This window comes from Pongo pygmaeus, chromosome X (assembly GCF_028885625.2).
Source record: "Pongo pygmaeus isolate AG05252 chromosome X, NHGRI_mPonPyg2-v2.0_pri, whole genome shotgun sequence".
Taxonomy (NCBI): domain Eukaryota; kingdom Metazoa; phylum Chordata; class Mammalia; order Primates; family Hominidae; genus Pongo; species Pongo pygmaeus.
The window spans coordinates 26,169,894-26,192,357 of NC_072396.2; the positions used below are offsets into that span (position 1 = coordinate 26,169,894).

The 22,464-nt window shown below is 36.4% G+C and overlaps 2 pseudogenes; one reads left to right on the forward strand and one right to left on the reverse strand.

Moving 5' to 3' along the window:
* The first annotated feature begins 17,099 nt into the window (after window positions 1-17,099).
* On the forward strand, window positions 17,100-17,623 carry LOC129024036 (zinc finger protein 277-like; annotated as a pseudogene).
* A 3,328-nt stretch (window positions 17,624-20,951) lies between these two features.
* On the reverse strand, window positions 20,952-21,707 carry LOC129024743 (ran-specific GTPase-activating protein-like; annotated as a pseudogene).
* Between the last annotated feature and the right edge of the window lie 757 nt (window positions 21,708-22,464).

Genomic DNA, 22,464 nt, shown 5'->3' on the forward strand with positions numbered 1-22,464 from the left:
CTCTCCTAATACCTTGCCCACTATTCCAATAAATATACTTGAAAGGGATGGAAAGGGTAGGAAAAATACCCTTATTTACCCTCTGATAAATATTTGCAAAAATAAATCTTTATTATGAAGCTCCTTTGAATAAGGATGGCTTAGATATTAAACTATTATATCTAACCTTCCAATTTAATTACATTGTTATGTACATAAGCACTGAAAATCCTTATGAGATGTATAGTCAGAAATACATTTCCAAAGCGGAGATGTATTTATACTTAATAGAAATTTAAGTGATTTGGATTGTGGAAGATTGTTTCGGGGAGCTATAACACAAAATGTTTATTTCTATATTAACAATACAGGTATTAATAAAGTGTGACTGGGCAGATTGTAATGTCTGAAAGTTCATTAAAAACATTTTTCAGGGTAAAAAATGTTTGAGTTTTCTTGGACAGTTTATTAGTTTCAGGGCCTTTTATGTGTTGTTTAGATGAAGTAATGGAATTGTTCTGAAACTTAAAACACTGCAATACTCAGAATGTGGATGGGGAGCATAAACTTGGTTTATATATTAGAAATCTTATCCAATTGTAGTAAGGGGATATAATTAGAAAGACTAAGAAATAAAAATGAATGGAAGCTGAAATAATCTGGAAGGCAGAAGTGGATGGTGGGTAGGTACCAAGAGACCAGAGGGCATGAACTCCACTCCGACATCTAAGAAAGCTGGGGTGGATACAGTTAAGTGTAAATTTGGGGACGGTATCTTGAAATCCAGCATTGGGTTGTATCTCTCAAAGGACCCTGAGCAAGCTCTAGACTAGAGGTCCCTCCAACTTTATTGTGTGTATGAGTCACATGGGGATCTGGTTAAAATGCAACTTCTGATTCAATAGGTCTAGATGGAGCTTGAGGGTATGCATTTCTAACCAGCTCCCATATGATGATAGTGATGCTGGTCCTTGAACCAACTTTGAGCAGCCAAGGTCCAGGGAGCACTTTCCAACCCCTCAGGAAAGAGGTCTATAGACACTGAAAGAACCATCTGGCATTTGTATTCTGAAGCCATAGTGGCATTTCCTGGCTGAAGAGAAATGATCTTCCCTTCTCAGGCACCCTTACAACTGCTGGAAAGAGCGCAGAAGCCATGACAAAATTTAAGCCAGCAACCCTTGCAGTTGTACAATTGGGCTCTCTCACAGGCTGATTAATAATAATAATAACAACCATAATAATAAATGTGTATATGGGGCTCACTGGCCAAGCATTGTGCTAATGCTTTCCGTGGGTGTTTCATTTTAGTCCTCACATCCCCCCTTTGAAAGAGGTACCATTATTATCTACAGTTTGTAAATGAGGAAATGAACTTAGCGGATGTTAGGATCACACACAACTACTTGGGATTCAAACTTGAATTTGCGTCAGGATGTGTCAGTGATGTGTCAAGATCACACACAACTGCTAAGTATTCAAATCAGGATTATATGACTACCTTATCTATTCTTTCAACCATTTTCTAAGGGCTTACTATGCGTCAGGAACATTTAATAAAATCCAGCATTTGAGAGAGGAATCAATGCTATTGGAGATGGAGAAACTGATATCCAGAGAGGGAAAATGATTTACCCAGAGTTGAGTTGAGTAGAGATTCAAACATAGGCTGTCTGGCTTGAAAGCAGAGAGGGACTAGGTTAACAGCAGTGAAAAAACTCCTACAACCACAGAGGAGTATTTAGGAGTAAATTAAGACCCTTCATGAAAGGAGAGTATCTTGAGAACCTATAGTCCAAGTAGCATTATTCTGGGGGACGCAGGAACCAAACACATTTTGATGGTCATGCACGCCCTTGCTCCCCCCACCCAGTGCTGATATGACCTAGGAAAACAAAGTTTTACAGTGTTATTTAGAAAGGAATTACATATTTGAACAGCTATATATATATATATATATATATATATATATACACACACATACACACACACACACAGTTCAGTAATTCCATTCACACTTTATCAGTTGTAAATTTAACATTAACTAGTATTTTAGGAAGTAGACTTGGTCAGCCAAGGAAGGTTGGATGGATGTAGATGCATGTCTATATATGTATGTAACTGGAGCTCATTTAAAGGTCATTTACTCTTTCTCTTTAAATTGTTGACAAAATATTTTGCGTTTAAATCAATATAAGCAATGGGAAAACTGCTACATGGATTTTTTTTCCCTAAGAAAGCCCTATCTATCCATCCATCCATCCATCCATCCTCACAAAGGAATATACTGAGTATAAAGGATTAAACTCTACCAAAATATATGCATCTAAATACCTTATTCCTCAAAATCATGGAGTAGTTCAGCTTGAATAATTATCAAATTTCTGGATTTGGGATCATAAAACTTTTTCTTTAGTTTTTATTTTGAAAAAAATTAGATTTATAGAAAAGTTGCAGATACAGTAGAGTTCTCATATGCCCTTCACCCAGTTTTCCCTAATGCTACCATCTCATCAAAACCATAAGGTTAATGTTGTTAAAATGCTATTAACTAATCTAGAGGCCTTATAGGTTTTTCCACTAAAAACTTTTTCATTTTTCTAAACTTTGTGAATTCATCCTTAATGATTGTTCTTAATGCTGATTTTTGAGGAATAATGAATGAGAATATCAGAGGAAGAGAAGACATGTATTCAGATTGAGAATGTATACATATGCACTTTGCTGTTGTGGGTTGAATTGTGCTCCATCAAAATATATTGAGGTCTTAACTCCCAACACCTGTGAATGTGACCTTATTTGGATATAGAGTCTTTGAAGATGGTCAAGTTAAGATGAAGTCTTTAAAGCAGGCCCTAATCCAATATGACTGTGTCCTTATAAAAAGGGGAAATTTGGACTTAGAGACAAACAGGCACGCACACACACACAAGGAAAATACCATGTAAAGATTGGAGTTAAGCTACTACAAGTCAAGGAACTACCAGGAGCTAGGGGAGAAGCCTGGAAGATATCCTTCCTGAGCACCTTCAGGGGAAGCCTAGCCTTGAAACCTTGATCTCAGGTGCTGACACCTTGATCTCAGATCTCTAGCCTCCATAACAGTGAGACAATAAAAATCTGTTGTTCAAGCCACTCAGTTTATGGTACTTAGTTTGGCAACCCTAGCAAACTAATACATTTGAAGCTTGGGTACCTTTTTCAGGTGCTGTGCTGTTCTTACTGTGGCATATGTATGTGTAATTTGCATTTCCCTGGTGATTAGTGATGTTGAGCATTTTTTCATATATCCATTGGCCATTTGTATGTTTTCTTTTGAAAAATATCTGCTCATGTCTTTTTTCCACTTTAAAAAATAACCATAATTGTTATTTTATTTTTTAACTTTTATTTTAGATTCAGGGGGTACATGCCCAGAATTCTTACAGAGGTGTATTGCATGATTCTGAGGGTTGGAGTACAATTGACTCCATCACCCAGGTGGTGAGCATAGTACCCAATAGGAAGTTTTTCAACCCTTGTTCCCCGTTCTCCTTTTCTACTCTTGCATTCCCCAGTGTCTGTTGTCCTCATCTTCATGTTGGTGTTTACCCAGTGTTTAGCTCCCACTTATAAGTGAGAACATGAAGTATATGATTTTCTGTTTTTGCATTAATTCGCTTAGGGTAATGCCTTTGCCCACTTTTTATGGGGCTATCTGTGGGCTTTTGTTGTTGTTGTTGAGTTGTTTGAATTCCTTGTAGATTCTGGAGTCCTTTGTTGGACGCGTAGTTTGCAAATATTTTCTCCCATTTTGTAGGTTGTCTGGTGGTCTGTTCACTCTGTTGATCATATCTTTTTCTGTACAGAAGCTTTTAGTTTAAGTTAGTCCCATTTGTCTATTTTTGTTTTGGTTGTATTTACTTTTGAGGCTTTATTCATGAATACTTTGTCTAGGCCAATGTCCAGAAGAAGTTTTCTTAGGTTTTCTTCTTGAATTTTTATAGTTTGAGGTCTTACATATAAATCTTTAATCCACATTGGGTTAATTTTTGTGTATTGTGAGAGATAGGGGCCCAGTTTCATTCTTCTGTAAATGGCTGCCCAATTTCACCTGCCCCATTTATTCAAGAGGGTATCCTTTCCCCAGTGTGTTTTTTTTGAAGATCAGTTGGCTGTATGTATGTGGCTTTATCTCTGGGTTTTCTCTTCTTTTCCATTCATCTGTGTTTCTATTTTTATATGTACCTTGCTGTTTTGGTTACTATAGCCTTGTATTATATTTCGAAGTAACATCTTAACCTTGTTAACTGATGTGAACCTAAGGACTGAAAGGATGGCTTTGTTCTTCTTGTTGTATGTGCATGTAGAATTTCAGAGCCCGGTAGTTTTCTGTAAAAGTAACGTGTGGTTTTACTAGAATGGAGCCCAGCCTGTAAATTGGTTTCATATTTCTGCCATGCTTGGCACTGGAAGAACTTAACCAATGACAGAGTACTCCTCTAGGGAGGGAGACAGTTGTATACCTGGACTTTTGCCTCTTCTGGGCCTAGTGAGTTATTTTTGGAATAGCAGATGACCAGTGTTAGTCACTGAGTCTTCTGGCATCATCATGGTTCTGTTGAAGAGTGGCTCTGGAGATTGCTGGAAACTTTTCTTTTTTAAAGAGAGACAGGGTCTTGCTCTGTTGCCCAGGCCAGAGCGCAGTGACACAGTCATAGCTCACTGCATCCTTGAACTCCTGGGCTCAAGCAGTCCTCCCACCTCAGTCTCTCAAGTAGCTGGGACTACATGTGCATACCGCCACACTAGGCTAATTTTTTTTAAAACTTATTTTTTTATAGAAACAGGATCTTGCTGTGTTGCCCAGGCTGGTCTTGAACTCCTAGCCTCAAATGACACTACTGCCTTGGTTTCCCAAAATGCTGGGAATATAGGTGTGAACCACTGTGCCTGGCCTTGCTGGAAACTTTTAATCAGATTTATTCTTTGGACATAGTTCTGGAAAGTAGTCACTTCAGGCATTGTTTTGAATTTATTGGACCTTATGATAATGGGACTGGCTATCTGGGAGACCCTGGTTCTGGCTGGACCCTAACAAGTGAAACTGGAACTGAACCAGTTGGGGGAATGAAGCAAGTCTAACAGCTGTTTGACTTCTCACATTCAGCTAGCTGTGAAGCTTCCAATTTACCTGGCAGTGTTTGTTGAATAAATAGGAAAAAATTGTCCAAAATTTTTATCTGTGAGTTAAAATTCCCATAGAAATAGTTAGCTTTCCAGGAATCCTCTCCAAGTTGTAATAAACCACCTGTGTTCAGTAGGAATAACCTACTGAAGTAGAATATTGGCCAACACAGCCACTCACATTTAATTTAATCACTTATTCTAGTCTCCTCTCAGAACTCCACGTATAGGTGAAGTGATCCTCTTCTTACTTAGTTGTGAAGGTGTTAGTATTCGATCTCTTGAGTTAAATTTCTATTTCTTGAAGAGAAGTGACTACAATAAACTCATTTGAGGATGACTGGAAAGAAAGATATCAAAGCTCTACTTAGAATCTATTTGATGTGAGAAATAATTTGAGGGACAATGTGATTGAGTGTCCATATCCATAATTGGTTTTAAGTAAACTCAATTTTTGTGTAAGGTAACAAGGGTTTAATATTCAAACAGAAATTTATGGAAATTAAGCTGCCTGGAAGGAAAATTATAGAATTGCCTCGTTATCTGTCAGGGATCAGATACCATCTTAAGCAGAATGTCCTGATTGCCAGGCATCTGCGTAAATATATTTTTCTCTTATTCCTTCTGTTTTTCCAGCTATTGATTTTAGAATGCTTTTACTTTCCCAAATCTCCTTTATCTATAAATGTGGATAACCCGGCATCAGCAAATTTGAAAAGTTGTGGTTCAGAACTGCATTTGGTCATACTGTATACAATGATAGATTGCAAAAGTGATCACTCCATCCCACCCCTTCCACTAGCCCTAAAAGATGGATGATAAAGCCCTCTCTTCTGCTGTTCCTTCTGGGAGAAGTGTCTGTAGGTTTTCATAAATCTAAGCCAAAATACACCCCTTTGAGCCAACTTTGAGCCATCACATGGCTGTCCCCTGCATTGATTGAAATTTTTCTTTGTATTTTATGATGCAGTGGATGTAATATTTTCAAGTGCTGTTTTTATGTGTACAAAATTGTGACTATTTTTCTGTAGTTCACCTTATTTCTCTTTTAAGCCCCCAATCTTTCTAGTGGCAGAAAACTTAAATGTAGTAAGTTCTGGACAAGCAGTTATTTAAGGTTTAAATGCACTTAATTAAGAATTTCCCACCTTCTAATCTTTCTTTTCAAGATGGAAGCTAAGTTCTGGAGTTTATGTAGCATTATGTCTCTGTATGGTGGCTGGGCGTGACTTTGAGGTGGCCATTGGTGGGGAGGTGGCACCAGGCCTCAGCTGTGGTCATGTGAACTACACTGGTATCTACTGAGGTGGACTGTGCCGTCTGTCCTCCTCAATGGCATTTGGCAAGGTGACAAGTTCCCCCTGGCACTCTGGGTCTCATGAGTGCAACTTGGGAAGATAGTTGGCTTTTTCCCAAGATGTACAAAGGTGGGAGGGAGAAGCTACAAGGCTGCGAGGGTGATTTGGGCCCATTTCACTTCATGTAGTAGTGGCTCAGGGAGCTCTCAGGGGCTCTTTGGACCAGTTTTCTTCTTTACTCAGCTCTGAGAACCTTGTCTCTGGGTTGTATTATACTGTGTATCTCATGGGTACTGGTTCTATCATGATATTCATTCTTGAAGATGAATGATAGTCTTATATGTTGCATGTCTTACAGCCTCAACTCATGATGGCATGGGGGTCATGTGGTTAAAAGGAAGTACAGGATGAAGTGAGAGTGTGTAGAAGAGTTCATGAGCATATCAGTTAATGCTTAAAAAGTCCATCCTATGTAAGAGTTTATTCAGTGGACCCAAGGAGGTTTCATTACTTCTGGTAATTGGGAAGGATCCCATGGCCAGAAATGAAAATAAGTAGAATTGAATAAATGTGTAGAGTCAGGAGATAACATGTGGAGGTGGGTCTTGGCTTGCATCTTGGGATAGGCTTGAAGGGAAGAGTCATCTTTGTATGGGCAAGGAGAAGAGTTGAGCACTCTGCACAAGGATGAAGAACAGATTAAGTGGAAGACTTCAAATTGATACTGAGGGTTTGTGTTACTTCTAGGTATGACACAGACACATACACATGTATATATATATGTTATATCTCTCTGTGTTTGTGTGTGCATACACATATATGCATACACACATATATCTATGTGTATATATATACATATATACACATATATTTGTTGGTGCTATCATACATGGAATTTTTACCGTTTGTATTTTATAACTGGTTACTGCTAGTATGAAGATAAACTATTAATTTTTATATGTTTACAGTATAAATGATAGCATAACTCTTTTTTTTTTTTTAGTTTTCGGGGTAGAATATCCTGGAAATAATTATAAATTGGTTTTCTTTCTCCTGGTTTACTTAAAATTATTTTGGTTTCTATTAAATAGATTTAACACAGTATTGATTTGATATTTATGTGGATATGCATGTAGTTTCTTATGGAAGAGAAATTTCATATTAAATAACTATTGAATTCCTGGATTAAAAGTTTGTTTTGGAGGATCTTTTAAAATGCTCATTTTAAGAAAGAGTGCATTTTAGATTTGATTTGCTAAAAACTTGCTGAGAATTTTTATTGGGTATATTATTGATTTGTGTGTGTATGTGTGTACATGCTACTATTGCAACGTTGTGGAATCAGAAATGTGTTAGACTCATAAGGTGAATTGAGAAGATTTGACACCTTTTCTCTGATTGGATATAGTTGATACAGTATAGGAATTATCTGTCCCTTGTAATATAGAATGAACATAACTATAAAATTGTCTGATACAGGGCCAGGTTGTTGAAGTAATTCTTTGGCATTAAAATTGATTTAATTTTTTTGTTTTATAAGATCTCCTTTATTTTTCTTTTTAAAGAATATACTTTTTATTTTACTATTTTCTTTATCATTAGCAACTCCTTTCTTTCATGCACATTTTATTGTTACATTTCTTGTTCCTTGAATGGACTTTTGGTCCTCTGTTTTTAATCATTTTTGTTTACTCATATGTGTATTTTCCTCTGAATTCGACTTTGGTTGCTGTCTATATAATGTGTGCTTTAATCTCATTAGCATTTCTAGCTAAAGAGACAGTGGCTTATTTTGATATTTTCTTTAGCCCAAAGGTTATTTAGAAGAGTGCTTTAAATTTCCAAACACTAAGGGCTTCAAAATGGCTGAATAGATGCATCTGGTACTTGCCTCCTCCATGTAGAAGAACCAAAATAGTGAGTAGATAATCACACTTCAAGCAGATAATCTAAGAGAGAACACTTGAATTCAACAGAGAATTGATGGGAAACACTGAAAGCAAGGAAGGAGAGGGAAGTGAGGCAGCCTGTTCAGCTGGGATTCACTGAGTGTCTGGAGAGGCTCCATAATAGAGGGGCATTGTAAGAGATCCCAAATGAGAGGTAAGTGAGAGGGCCCCTGGTATTGCCACAGACTCTTGTAATCTTAGTTATGGGAGAGGACTTCAACCCTCATGGGCCCACAGAGTATCACAGAGCACTGTCTAGAGATCGCATAAAGGCATTGCTCCAGAGATAGAGCTCATGCTGACTCCCACAAACCTCCAAGTTCTAAGCAGCTGCTGCATAGCACCCTTTTGAGAGCCCGGTCCTCGCCAGACTTTGGCCTGCTCTTGGGCTCAACAGCTCCTGCATCTTTATATCACTAGAGACCCATTGAAATTCCTCAGCCACAGCTGCCACCACTGAGGCCCACAGTGAGACAACTGACAGCAACTTTGCCCCTTAAGCAGAGGGGTGGCTGCTCATTTTCACACATGCCTGAGACAAATTGCGCTGACTGCAACTGCTACCACTATGGGCTGCTGTGGTACCAAGGTGTGAGCAAAGCTAATGTCCACCAGCCACTTGCATATGGCTGTTCTCACTGAAAGCAACCACACCCTCATCAGTAATAGGGAAGCAGTTCAACCACTGCTACTCCAAAGTAGGATTCTGCTGGAGGTCTGCAACTCACCCTGCCCCTGCCTACAACAGCCAGCACTTGCATGCACCACGCTGAGGCCTGAGGGCCGGTCTGCCCAGCCAAGCTCCATCCTTCCTAAAACCAGAGCATGCCATCTAGGGGCCTAGGGATTGTCCAGCCTAGTAAACCACTGTTAGCACCTGAGCACTCCTCCCAGGGTCTGAGTTAGGGCCTACTCCACCTGATGCTACCAACACAGCAGGCTCCCACCCACAAGTGCCAGCTGTGGGCCTGAGGACTGGCTCAGCAGCCCACTGCAGCCACTACCAACACGAGCACAGTCTGTGTAGATCCCAGAGGGTTGTTCTTCCACTGCTACTGCCATTGCCCACACTATGCCCACTTCCCACTGGCTCATGAACCTGCCCACCCACCTTGCCCACCTCTGCCATTTCTAAAACCCAAGAAAGCCAGCTGAAGGGTCTGTAAATGTTCTTCATGGACCCACCAAGTAAAACTTCACCACAGCCTCCACTAACAACTGAATCGTAAGATATAGAGGAAATCAGATACCACTGATGCTGTTTACAGCCAAATAAATCATAAAGAGAATACCCTACTACATGCACCAAGAATCAAAGCCAAAGTCCCCTGCACAGCCAATACCATAGGTACGTCCTCAGGAAAAAATTCTCCCCTATGAAGCCAAATTCAAAAAAATTGGAAGAAGCAACTGTTACACCAGATGTGCAGATATAAATGTAAGGACACAAGAAACATGAAAAAGCAAGGAAATATGAAACCTCCAAATAAATAATTTTGCAGCAAAAATATCGGTCAAGAAAAAATTTATAAAATCACAAAGAAGGAATTCAAAATATTGATACTAAAGAAGCTCAGTGAGATATAAGAAAATACCGAAAAACAATACAAATAATTCAGAAAAACAATTCAGGATATAAATGAGAAATTTACCAAAGAGATATCATAAAAAAGAACCAAACAGGAACTCTGGGACTGAATAATTCATTTAATAAAATACAAAATATACTCAAAAAGTTCAACAATAGACTAGAAGCAGACTTTAAGCAGAAGAAAGAATTTAAGAACTTGAAGACAGGTCTTCTGTAATAACCCAGACACAAAAAATAAAAAAGAATAAAGAAATGAACAAAGCCATTGTGACTTATGAGACACCATAAAGTGAGCAAATATTAAATATTTGGTGTCCCAGAAGGCAAAGAGAAAATGAAAGGTCAGGAAAACCTATTTTAAAAATAGTAGATGAAAAATTTCCAAGTCTAGCAAGAGACTTAGACATCCAGATACAGAAGGCTCAAAGATCCCCAAGTAGATACAACTTTAAAAGGTACGTTAAAAGGGCCCATTATAGCCCAACTGTCAAAAGTCAAGAGAAAGTGAAAATTCTAAACACAGTAAGAGAAAAGCCTCTAGTCACTTGCGAAGGAACCACCATCAGACTAACAGCACGTTAGTCAGTAGAAAACTTACAGGGCAGACGAGAATGGGATGATATATTCAAATGGCTGAAAGAAAAAAAACCTTCCAGACAAGGATGCTATACATAGCAAAGTTATTAATAAATGAAGGAGAAATGAAGTATTTCCCATATAAGCAAAAGTTCAGGGAATTCATCACCACTAGATTGTCCCTATAAAAAATGCTTATGGGAGTCCTACACCTGGAAGTGAAAAAAATGATAGCTATGATACCATCATGAAAATACACAAAGCATAAAAGCTAGTGGTAGAGCAAAAATACAAGGAAGAGAAAAAACTCAAATGTTACCACTACAGGATACCACCAAACCACAATGATAAACAATAAGAGAGAAATAAAGAACAAAAATACACAAAAAACAAATCAGTTAATGAAATGACAGGAATAAGCCTTCACATGTCAGTAATAACTTTGAAAATAAATTGATTAAATTCTCCACCTAAGTGATATAGAATGGCTGAATGCATCAAAATAATAACATGACCCAACAATACGCTGCTTATAAGAAACTCACCTTAACAGTAGACACATACAGACTGAAAGTAAAGGAATGGAAAAAGATATTCTGTGCAAATGGAAATCAAAAGTGAGTAGGAGTAGCTGTATATGTATCAGATAAAACCGGCTTTAAGTGAAAAACAGTAAAAAGAAACAAGGTTTTTATGTAATGATAAAGTGATGAATTCAGCAAGAGGATATAACAGTTCTAAACATATATGCACCCAAAACTGTAGCATGCAGATATATGAAGCAGATATTATTAAATCTAAAGAGAGAGAAAGACTGCAATATAAGAATAGTTGAAGACTTCAACACTCCACTCTCAGCATTAGGCAGATCATCTAAATAGAAAATTTACAGAGAAATACAAGATTTAAACTGCGCATTTGACAAATGGACCTAAAAGACATTTATAGAACATTTATCTAACAGCTACAGAATATACATTCTTCTCATTAGCACATGGAACAGTCCCCAGAGTGGACAATATGTTAGGACACAAAAAAAGTCTCAACACTTTTTTTAAAAAATCAAAAGCATATCGAGTATCTTCTCAAACTACAATGGATAAAACTAGAAATTAATAAGGACCTTTGGAAACTGTACAAATACATGGAAATTAAATAACATATCTTTGAGTGATGATTGGGTCAAGGAAGAAACTAAGGCAGAAATAAAAAAATTCTTGAAACCAATAAAAATTAAAACCCAATATACCAAAACATATGTGATACAGCAAAAGCAGTACTAAGAAGGAAGTTTATAGAAATAAATGCCTACATCAAAAAAGTAGAAAGGTTTTGAACAATCTAATAATGCACATCAAGGAATGAGAAAAGCAAAAACAAACCAAAGCCAAAATTAGTAGCGGAAAAGAAATATTAGAGATCACAGCAGAACTAAGCAAAGTAGAGACTAAGCAAAACAAAACAAAAAACAGGTACAAGGGATCAATGAAACAAAAACCTGGTTTTTTGAAAAGATGAAAAAAAAATCAATAAACCACTAGCTAGACTAACGAAGGAAAAAAAGACAAATGACACAAATTAACAAAATCAGAAATGAAAAGGGAGACATTACAACTAATACCATAGAAATACAAAAGATCATCAGAGACTACTATGAACTGTACACCAACAAGTTAGAACACCTAGAGAAAAGGGGTAAATTCCTGAAAACATACAACCTACCAAGATTAAGAAAGAAAGAAAATACTTGAACAGACCAATAATGAATATTGAGATTGAGTCGGTAATAAAACGTCTCCCTACAAAGAAAAGCCCAGGACCAGATGGAATCCAAACCGAATTCTAACAAACTTTCAAAGAAGTAACACAAATTATCTTCAAACTATTCCAAAAGATTGAAGAGAGGGAAATTTTTCCTAACTCATTCTATGAGGCCAGCATGAAACGTGCCAAAACCAGACAAAGATGCAACAACAACAACAACAAAACTACAGGGCAGTATCCCTAATAAGCATGAATGTAAACATTCTCAGCAAAATTCTAGAAAACTGAATCCAACAGCATATCAACAAAGGAATACACCATATTCAAGTGAGATTTATCCCAGAAATAAAAGGATGGTTGATGTATGCAAATCAATAAATGGGGATACATCATATCAACAGAATGAAGGACAGACCGGGTGCAGTAGCTCACACTTGTAATCCTAGCACTTTGGCCGAGGAAGGTGGATTGCTTGAGGCCAGGAATTTGACCAGCCTGGGCGACTTGACAAAACCCCATCTTTACTAAAAAACAAAACAAAACAACAACAACAACAACAAACTGTGGGCATGGTAGCAGGAGCTTGTGGTCCCAGCTACTCAGGAGGGCTGCTGTGGGAGGATTGCTTGAGCCCAGGAAGTTGAGACTGCAGTGACCTGTGATTCCGTGATTGTGCCACTGCACTCCAGCCTCAGTGACAGGAGTGAGGACCTGTATTGAAAAAACAAAAACATACAAAACCAGAATAAAAGACAAATAACAAATGATCATCTCAATAGATGCAAAAAAACTATTTTATAAAATTCAACATCACTTTATGATAAAAACTCTCAATGAACTGGGCATTGAAGAAACATACCTCAACATAATAAAGGCCATTTATGACAAACCCACAGCTCACATCATAGTGAATGGGGAAAAGCTGAAAACTTTTCTCCTAAGAACTAGAACCAGGCAAAGATGCCCACTTTTACCACTCTTCAACATAATACTGCAAGTCCTAGCCAAAGCAATCAGGCAAAAGAAAGAAAAGCCTCCAAATTGGACAAGAAGACAATTGTTCCTGTTTGCTAATGATATGATCTTATACCCAGAAAAACCTAAAGACTCCACCAAAAAACTCTTAGATCTGATATAAAAATTCAGTAACGTTGCAGATTACAAAATTAACTGTAAAAATCAGTAGGGATTCCATATACCAATAATGAACTAGCTGTGAAAGAAATCAATAAGGCCATCCCATTTACAATAGTTACAAAAAATAAAATACCTAGGATTAAATTTAACCAAGGAGATGAAAGATCTCTACAAGGAAAACTGCAAAACACTTATAAAATAAATTGAAGAAGACACAAAAATGAAAAGATATTCCATAATAATGACTGGACGAATTAATAACATGGCCATCCTGCTTAGAGCAACCTACAGACTCAATGCAATCCCTATAAAAGTACTAATATCATTTTTCACAGAAATAAAAAAAAATTCCTAAAATTTGTATGGAACCATAAAAGACCCTCAACAGCCAAAGCAATTCTGAGCAGAAAGAATGAAGCGAGCTATTACACTACCTGACTTCAAAACATATTACAAGGCAATATTAACCAAAACAGCATGATGTTGGTATAAAAACAGACAAATAAACCAATGGAACAGAATAGAGAATTCAAAAGTAAATTCATGTATTTACAACCAACTGATCTTCCACAAAGGCATGAAGAACATACATTGGGGAAATAATAATTTCTTCAATAAATGATGCTGGGAAAATTGAATATCCATATGCAAAAGAATGAAACTGGACCCTTTATCTCTCACCATTTACAAAAATCAACTCAAGATGGATTAAATCTTAAATATATGACCGGAAACTATAAAACTACTAGAAAAAAACTTTTGGAAAATACTTTAGGAAATTGGTCAAAATTTTATGGCTAAGACTTCAAAAGCACAGACAATAAAAAATTAGACAAATGGGACTATATTAAATGAAAAATTTCTGCACAGAGAGAGTAGAAATCAACCAAGTGAAGACACAACCTGTTGGATGGGAGACAATATTTGAAACCACTCATCTGACAAGGGAATAAAATCTAGAATATACAATGAATTGAAACAACTCAGTAGTAAGAAAACAAATACTACCATTACAAAGTGAGAAGAGGATATGAATACATAATTCTCAAAAGAAGAGATACAAATGGCCAACAGATACATGAAAAAATGCTCAACATCACTGATTATCAGGGAAATGCAAATCAAAACCACAATTAGATATCATCTTGCACCAGTTACAATGGCTATTATTAAAAAGATAAAAGTGACAGATTCTAGTGAGGATGTGGAGAAAAGGGAACTCTTAGACTCTGTTGGTGGAAATGTAAATTAGTAAGCCACTATGGAAAACATAATGGAGATTTCTCAAAAAACTAAATGTAGAATTACCATTTGGCCCAGCATTCCCACTACTGGCTATTTATCTGAAGGAAAAGAAATCAATATATCAAAGATATGTCTGCACTTACGTGTTTATTGCAGCACTCTTCACAATAACAAATATATAGAATCAGCCTAAGTGTCCATTAATGGACAAATGAATAAAGAAAATGTGGTATATATACACAATGGAATGCTATTTGGCCATAGAAAAAAATAAAATCATGTCATTTGCAACAACATGGATAAAACTCGAGGTTATTATGTTGAATGAAATAAGCCAGGCACAGAAAGACAAATATCACATGTTCTTACTCATGTTAGTGAGTAAGTTCTTATTCCCTCATGTGTGGGAGCTTAAAAAGTTGATCTTATAGAGGTAGAGAGTACAATAGTAGGTACTAGAGGTTGGGAAGGGTGTGTGAGTAGGAAGGGGATGAAAAGAGGTTGGTCAAGGTACAAACATGGTTATATAGAAAGTATAAGTTTTAATGTTCAAGAGCAGAGTAGGGTGCCTATAGTTAGCATGAATGAATTATATATTTCAAAGTAGATAGATAGAAGAGAGTACATGAAATGTTTTCAATGCTTAGTTATAATAAATACTCAAGGAGATGGATACCCCAAATACTCTTGACTTGATTATTACACATTCTATGCATGTAACAAAATATCACATCTACTCTGTAAATATATAAAATATTATGTATCAATTAAAAAATGTCAACATGTGTAGACCTCTTTATCTTTTGTTTTGTGAATTTCTTGTTTTACTGCTTGCTCTTAGAAAATGAGTCCTGCGTAGTTTCTACTCTTGTAAGGCTTTAGTGAGTTTTTGGTGATATAGTAACATTTTGTAAACAATAACCGTTAATTTGACAATTTATGTTTTGAAGACTAAACCTTTTCAACATCTATTAAAACACCTATTCAAAAATACTTACACAAGAAGCCTATTTTGGTCACAAAGAATCTTGATTTTATTCTCTGATAGCAACTTATCTCCCTGTTATGTTTTCCTGTAGGCCATGGGAAAATTACATAAATTACAGATTTGTTTACCCTCAGTAATCAACACAGACCAGGTGTATCCTGCCAAAAGCATTCCACACTCTGTTAGCATATACCATCAAAGTACAAGGAGATTTGGCCAGATTCTTTTGTTTTTTTTTTCCCTAGGAAAATGGGGATGGGATTCAAACAAGCTATTTATATTTGCCTTCCTAATTGTTCATAAACAATTTCAAATAAACAAAGGGGACATGTTTAAAATCTGGAAATAAAATTCTAAGTGTTTAGAAAAACAAGTTGAAAGCAGGAATAAAGGAAGAACGCAGACTAATAAGGATATGAATTCATTCTCAACAGTGATAGAAAAGGTTAAAATACCTGTTCCTTCTAATCTCATTCTTTCTCTTACTCCCTGCCCTCATGCAACCATGGCCTAATTTTTATTTTTCAAATATGCCAAGTTTATTCTCTACCTTAGACATTGCATTGCCTGGTCCCTGTACCTGAAACATTCTCCTCCCAAATCATCAGATATTTAATGTTTATTGTAAATGACAGCGTAATATATTAAGACTGCAGATTCTGAAGACAGATTGTGTGGGTTCAACACCCACCTCCACCAATAATTTAGCCACATGTAAAATATGGCTACCTCCTACAGTTGCGAAAATTAAATGAGTCAACTCATAATATGTGGGTAATAATAATTATTAGTCATTGTTGTCATTCATGTCATCATTATTTGTTCATTATTTTTCTCATTCACTGTGTAATGTAAATATTCAAATATTTATATTTCTATGAATTATTTTCTATGTTTTTTCAATTTGAAAATTAACTGACCTCACCATTGTCAGTGGTCACCAAATTGATGGGATATTGACGTCCATCATACTCACACAATTTCATTTTTTAATTGATGCATAATAGAGCTACACAGTTTTGGGGTATGTGTGATAATTTAATATGTTCATATAATTTTTAAAGATTAAATCAGTGTGCTTGGGATATATGTTACCTTAAATATTTTTCTTTCTTCATGTTTGATTCATTCAAATTCTTCTCCTAGCTGTTTTGAATTATACAAAATTATTGTAAACTATAGTCACCCTACTTACTTATTTAACACAAGGTCTTATTCTATCAAACCTTATAATTGTACCCATTAATCAACTTGTCTTCATCCTTCCAACCCCACTACCCTTCTCAAACTCTGGTAACCACCAACTTACTTTCTACCTCCATGAGATCAACATTTTTTAGTTCCCATGCATCACTGACAACATGTGATATTTGTTTTCCTTTGCTTGTCTTATTTCACCTAATATAATGACCTCTAGTTCCATCTATGTTGCTGCAAATGACATGATTTCATTTTTTATGGCTGAATAATATTCCATTGTGTACATATGCCACACATTCTTTACCTGTTCATCTGTTGCTGGGAACTTAGGTTGATACTGTATTTTGGCTATTAATGAGTAGTGGTGCAATAAACATGAGTGCATGTATCACACTGATGTCCTTTCTTTTGGATATATACCCAGTAGTAGAATTGCTAGATCATATGGTAGTTCTATTACAGTTTTTTGAGGCATCTCCATAACGTTCTCCATAGTGGCTTCCCTAATTTACATTCCCACCAACAGTGTACCAGGGTTCCCCTTTCTCTGCATCCTTGCCAGCATCCATTATTGCCCATCTTTTTCGTAAAAGCCATTTTAACTGGGGTGAGATGATATCTCGTTGTATTTCTTATTTACATTTCTTTGATGATTAGTGGTGTTGAGCATTTTTCCATAAACCTCTTGGCTATTTCTGTGTCTTCTTTTGAGAAATGTCTGTTCAGATAATCTACTCTTTATTTAATAGGATTATTAGATTTTTTCCTATAGGGTTGTTTGAGCTCCTTATATATTCTGGTTATTAATTTCTTGTCAGGTGGATAGTTTGCAAATACTTTCTTCCATTCTGTGGGTTGTCTCTTCACTTTGTTGATTGTTTCCTTTGCTGTGCAGAAGCTTTTAGCTTGATGTAATCACATTTGTCTATTTCTGCTTTGGTTGCCAGTGCTTCTGAGGTCTTTCTTTAAAAATCTTTGCCCAGACCAATGTCCTAGAGCATTTTTCCAATGTTCTCTTCTAGCAGGTTCATGATTTCAGACCTTAGATTTAAGTAATTTAATCTATTTTGATTTTATTTTGTATATGGTGAGAGATAGGGATCTGGTTTTATTCCTCTGCATATAATTATCCTGTTCTTCTCACACCATTTATTGAAGAGACTGTCCTTTCACCAATGCATGTTCTTGGCATCTTTGTTGAAGATCACTTAGATGATCACAGTAAATATGTGAATTTGTTTCTGAGTTCTCTATTTTGTTCCATTTGTCTATGTGTGTTTTATGCCAGTACCATGATTATACAGTTACTATAGCTTTGTAGTAATTGTGAAGTCATGTACTGTGATGCCTCCAGCTCTGTTCTTTTTGTTTAGGATTGCTTTGCTTGTTCAGGATCTTCTGTGGTCCCATATAAATTTTAGGATTTTTTTCCTATTACTGTGATGCTTGTCACTGGTAATTTGATAGGGATTGCACTGAATCTATACATTTATTCAGGCAGTGTTGTCATTTTTAACAATATTAATTCTTACAGTCCATGAGCATGGAATATCTTTCCATTTTTTGGGGTGTCCTCTTCTATTTTTTTCATCAGTGTTTTAGAGTTTTCCTTATGTAAATTTTTCACTTCCTTGGTTAAATTGATTTTTAGATATTTTATATTCATCATGGCTATTGTTAATGAGATTGCTTTCTTGATTTGTTTTTTAGATTATTCACTGTTGGCTTATAGAAAAGCTACTGATTTTTGTATGTTAATTTTGTATTCTGCAACCTTACTAAGTTCTTTTATCAGTCCTAACAGTTTTTGGGTGACATCATTAGTTTTTTTTTAATGTAAGATCACATTGTCTGCAAAAAAGTCTAATTTGACTTCTTCCTTTCCAATTTGAATGTCCTTTGTTTCCTTTTCTTGCCTAATTGCTCTGGCCAGGAACTGCAGTACTAATTGAATAAAAGTGGTGAAAACAGGCATTCTTTTCTTATTCCAGATCTTAGAGGAAAGACCTTACATTTGTTCCCATTTAGTATGATGTTTTAGCTATTGGTTTGTTATATATGGCCTTCATTATGTTGAAGTAGATTCTTTCTATGTCCAGTTTGTTGGGATTTTAATCATAGAGGGATGTAAAATTTTATTGAATTTTTGCCACCTATTGATATAGTCAGATGATTTTTGTTCTTGGTTCTGTTAATGTAATATATCACATGTATTTATTAGCATATGTTGAACCATCCTGGCATCCCTGGGATTAGTCCTACTTAATTATGATGAATGATCTTTTTAATGTGTTGTCGAATTTAGTTTTCAAGTGTTTTGTTAAAAAATGTTGCATCTATATTCATCAGTGATATTAGCCTGTATTTTTGTCATTGTTGTATTCTTGTCTGCTTTTGCTATTAGAATAATGCTGGCCTTGTGAAATAGGTCTGGAAATATTTCCTCCTCCTCAATTTTTTGAAGAGTTCGAGTAGAATTGATATTAGCTCTTCTTTAATTGTTTGATAAAATTCAGTAATGAAGCCATAAATTCCTGGGCTTTTTTTATTGGGAAGCTTTTATTATACCTGTGACCTTGTTACTAGTTATTTGTTTATTGAGGTTTTCTATTTCTTAATGGTTCACTCTTGATAGGCTGTATGCTTCCAGGAGTTTATGCATTTCTTTTTGGTTTTCCGACTTGGAGTATAGTTATTCATAATAGTCTGTAATGATTCTTCATATTTCTGTGGTCTCAGTTGTTATGTCTCCCTTTTTTTCTGATTTTATTTCTTTGGATATTCTGTTTCTTATTCTAGCTAAAGATTCGTTGATTTTATTTATCTTTTCAAAAAACCAACTTTTCATTTTATTGATTTTCTGTCTTGCTTTTTTAGTATCAATTTCATTTATTTCTGCTACTATTTTTATTTTATGTTTTCTTTCTACCAATTTTGGATTTGGTTTGCTTTTGCTTTTATAATTCCTTGAGGTGCATCATCAGGTTATTTATTTGAAGTTTACCTACTTTTTAAATATAAGCATTTATTTCTATAAACTTCCCTCTTAGTACTGCTTTTGCTGTATCTCATAGATTTTGGTTTATTGCATTTCAATCTTATTTTGTTTCAATAAATGTTTAGATTTCCTTATTAATATCTTCAATGACCCATCGGTCATTTAGGGTCTTTTTTTTTTTTTAAATTTCCATGTGTTTGTAAAGGTCTGAGGTTTCTCTTGTTACTGATTTCTAGTGTTATTTCATTGTGGTCAAAAAAGATACTTGACATTATTTCTATTGTTTTGAATTTGCTCGTACTGTTTTTGGCCTAAGATTTGGTCTATTCCTGAGAATGTTCCATGTGCTGATGAAGATTGTGGGCTGTGTGCAGCAGCTCATGCCTATAATTTTGGCACTTTGGGAGGCCTAGGCGGGCAGATCGCTTGAGCTCAGGAGTTGGAAACCAGCCTGGGCAACATGGTAAAACCTCATCTCTACAAAATATACAAAAATTAGCGTGGCATGGTGTTGAGCACCTGTAGCCCCAGCTACTCAGGAGGCTGAGGTGGGAGAATTGCTTGAGCCTGGGAGGTGGAGGTTATGGTGAGCTGAAATGATACCATTACACTCCAGCCTGGGTGACAGAGTGAGAGCCTGTCTCAAAAAAAAGAGAAGAAAAGATTGTATATTCTGCAGCAGTTGGATAAAATGTTCTGTAAATGTCAGTTATGCCTAGTAGGTCTAGTGTATAGCTTAACTCTGCTGTTTCTTTCTTGATTGTATTTTTTGTCTAACTGATCTGTTCATTACTGAGAATGGGGTGTTAAAATCGCCTGAATTGCAGTCCATCTCTCTCTTTAGGTCTATAAATTTTTGTTTTATATACTTGGGACCTCCAGTGTTGGGTGCATAGGTATAATTATTATATCCTCTTCCTGAATTGACCCATTTATCATTATACAGTGACCTTCTTTGTCTTTTTACAGTCTTTGATTTGTTCACTATTTTATATGATGTAGCGACTTCTGCTCTTTTTTGATTTCCAGTTACATGGAATATCATTTTCTTTTCTTTTTTTTTTGAATTCAGTTCTTTATATAACGTCCCTTGTAAAAATGAAAGAATAAAAACAAACCGAAAAAGAGGGGCAGGGTAAAATTTTTTTAAAAAAAGGAAAGGAAAGAGAGGAAAAGAAAATAAAAGAAGACGATTTATTGCTTCTCCTCAGCATCCTCCTTGTTCTCTTCCTTCACCAAGAGAGCTTCTAGCTTTTCCGCCACTTTTTCGGCATGACCGTTTTTGCCTGATCCTGCTTTCTTTTCTCTCTCTTCTATTTCTTTCCTGCATTCTTCAAACTTTGTTTTGAATTTCTGTGCATTCTCAGCATTCAGGAAGCGGATGGCCAGCAGCTCTGGCTTGGGGCACTCGTCGGCGAAGTCAGCGTGGGTGTTCCAGACCCAGGCACAGTCGCTACCTGCGTTGGGCTTCAGCTCCATCATCGGCGTGATGTAGTGGTTGGCACAGATCTTCAGGGTCTTGTCCCTCTACATGAGGAGGCGGATGGCCCCTTTCTCCTTGTGCTTCAGGAGCTTGACGTCACCAGTGCCTCGCTCCTTCCATTCTGGGAGATCGTTCGCGGAGGCAAATCGGAACAGTTTTGCCCACATTTTAAAAAGTTCCTCTTCATCTTCTTCCAGTGTTTTAATTTCTTGCTCAGGAGGAGAAACTATTGGCTCAAATTGAGGGTCATGGTTTGACTCGTCTGTATTCTCAGTGGAAGTATCATGGTCCTCATGAGTGTCCCTGGCGGCCGCCATGGGGGCGCGGCGGGGGCGGTGGCTTGGCTAGGCTGGTTGTCGCTGGCTCCGCGGCCTCTCGGCGTCTACTCGTAGCTCCTTCCCTTCGTGTCTGGCGGAATATCATTTTCTACCCCTTCACTTTCAGCCTAGTGTATCTTCATAGGTGAAGAGGGTTTCTTCTAGGAAGCATGTAGTTGGATATAGTTAGGTATTGCTTCTCTATCCATTCAACCACTCTATGCCTTTTAATTGGAGACTCAACTCAATTTATATGCAGTGTTATTACTAATAAGGAATGTCTTATTACTGTCTTTTTTTTATCTTGTTTTGTAACCTCCCTCCCTCCCTCTCTCCCTTCCTTCCTTCTCTCTCTCCCTCCCTCTCTCTCTCTCTTTCTTTCTCTTGTCTTCTTTCTTCCTTGGTGGGTTAAGGATTTTCTCTGGTAGTATATTTTAATTTGTTGCTTTTTATTTTTATTGAATCTATTTTAGATTTTTTCATTGTGGTTACCATGAGGCTTATAAAAAACATAGATGTAACAAGTCATTTTAATGAGATAAGAATTTATCTTAGATCACAAAGGAAATAATAGAAACAAAGAAAAAAAGAAAAAGACTTCTACACATTAACTCCATCCACACCACATTTTAACTTTTAGTTGTCTCTATTTACATGTTTTTATATTACCTGTCTTTTAACAGGTTGATGTTGCTTTTTTTTTATTTTTGACAGACTTATCGTTTGGCCTTCATAGTAGAGTTATGAGTGGATTGCACACCATAATTATAGTA